The following is a 2180-nucleotide window of genomic DNA, read 5'->3' as shown; positions in this document are numbered from 1 at the left end:
CTTAATTTGATGCTGGGGTTGAGCCCCTCAATAAAACGACAAACTCGCTCTCAAACGGTAGCAACCAAGGCTGGTGTATGCCTGACCAAATCACTAAATCAGACCGCATACTCTGACACGGTCATATCACCCTGGCACAACTGCTCAAACTCTACGCGTCAAGCATCTCTGAGACTCCGAGGAACATACTCCCTCAGGAACATATTTGAGAACTGAGTCCAAGTGAGTGAAGCTGTCTCAGCCGGACTATCTAACTCCTATGCATGCCACCACTGATAGGTCTCTCCTCTAAGCTGGAATGTAGTGAAAGAAACCCCACTAGTCTCTGCAACACCCATAGTACGGAGGATACGGTGGCACTCCTCAAAAAAACCCTGGGCATCCTCTGACGCCATGCCACTAAAAGTAGGTGGGTGGTATTTCTTGTACCTCTCGAGTCTGAGCTACTCTACCTCAGAAGTTGCTGCCGTAACCTCAGGTTGAACTGGAGCTACTAGTTGTATCGGTATGATCTCTGGATCCTGGTCTACCTGAACCGGCTGCTCTAGGGTACCGGCGATGGGAGTATGTGCTCCTCCCTCGGCTTACGATGTGGCAGGAGCAAGAAGTATCAATCCTGCCTGAGCCAAGGTGTTGAACATGCTCAGAAGCTGGGCTAGAGTCTCCTAGAGAACTGGTGTAGTAACAGGCGTCTCAGATGCCTGCCCTCTAACTGGAGCTACTAGTGGCTCCTCTGTGCTAGCCCGTGCGGGTGCTCTGGCTGCACCACATGGACGTCCTCGGTCTCTACCCTGGCCCCAGCCTCTCGCGGCTCTAGCAGGGGCGGGGGTGTTTGATCATCTGATCTAGTTGTACGTGTCCTCACCATATGTGAGAGAATAAAAAGACGGAAGTTTAGAGTCCGAAGTTAAAATCTCGCACGATAAGGAATCAAAGAAAGTGAAACTTTTCCTAACAGTTCCATAGCCTCACGAAGATAAGTACAGACGTCCACGTACCGATCCGCGAGACTCTACTAAGCCTGCTTGTGACTCATAAAACCTATGAACCTAGAGCTCTGATACCAACACGTCACGATCCCATTTTCCTCTCCGCAGGACGTCATGATGGCACCTAGTCACTAAGACTAGGTAAGCCTAATAATTTGCGGAATCAATGAATAGTAAACTGAACTCCAATCTCAACACATGTTATATAAATATAAAACTGCCATTCAATAATTACAACTCCCAAAACCCAGTGGGAACAAGTCACAAGCTTCTAAGAGCAAATACTATGTGTCTCTATACATCAGAGTCTAAGGAGAATAAGGAAAAATAACATAGTAAAGATAGAGGGGGACTCCGAGGTCGGCCGACGCTGGAAGATATAACTTGAAGTCTCCACATGCGGTCTAACTCACTAGTATCTGGTCTGGTGGGAAGAACCTAGATCTGCACAAAAGGATGTGGAGAGTGTAGTATGAGTACGCCACAACGGTACCCAGTAAGTGCCAAGCCTAACCTCGGTAGAGTAGTGACGAGGTCAGGTCAGGGCCCTACTAGTTTAAAAGAAAGTAAGGCAGAAGATACAGTAATATTTTGAAATGACTGAGAATTTAAACAATAAGAAGTTTCAGAAAAATATCAACACAGTAAATAGAGGTAAACAATAGGGGCACTCCCGAGGTACCGCCTCGTAGTCCCAAATGTAAATATGCACGACAGGGGGATCTCCCGAGGTACCGACTCGTAGTCCCAAAGTAAATATGTAAAATATGAGGGATCTCCCGAGTAAACGCCTTGTAGTCCCAAAGTAAATATGCAGTACAGGGGGATCTCCTGAGTAAACGCCTCGTAGACCCAAAGTAAATATGCAGTACAGGGGGATCTCCCCAGGAACTGCCTCGTAGTCCCAAAGTAAATATGCAGTACATGGGAATTTCTCTAGGAACCTCCTCGTAGTCCCAAAGTAAATATGCAGTAGGTAATCGAAGGAAACACAAATTTACAGCAAGGATCTTACAGTTAAAGATTTAATTCAAATCAAGGAAAGTAGGTAATTCAGCTAAGCATGTTACACAAATTGCAAGTAAGAGTTAATGTACGTAGACATGCGATGCTAGGCTAAATATGATCAATACATATGCTAAGGCAACTCAGTAAATGAATTTTAAAAGAGGACAACTCAGTTAAGGAAAT

This window comes from Nicotiana tabacum, chromosome 15 (genome assembly GCF_000715075.1).
Source record: "Nicotiana tabacum cultivar K326 chromosome 15, ASM71507v2, whole genome shotgun sequence".
Classification (NCBI taxonomy): Eukaryota; Viridiplantae; Streptophyta; class Magnoliopsida; order Solanales; family Solanaceae; genus Nicotiana; species Nicotiana tabacum.
The sequence above is the reverse complement of the archived record's forward strand: the minus strand, read 5'-3'. Positions refer to the sequence as shown.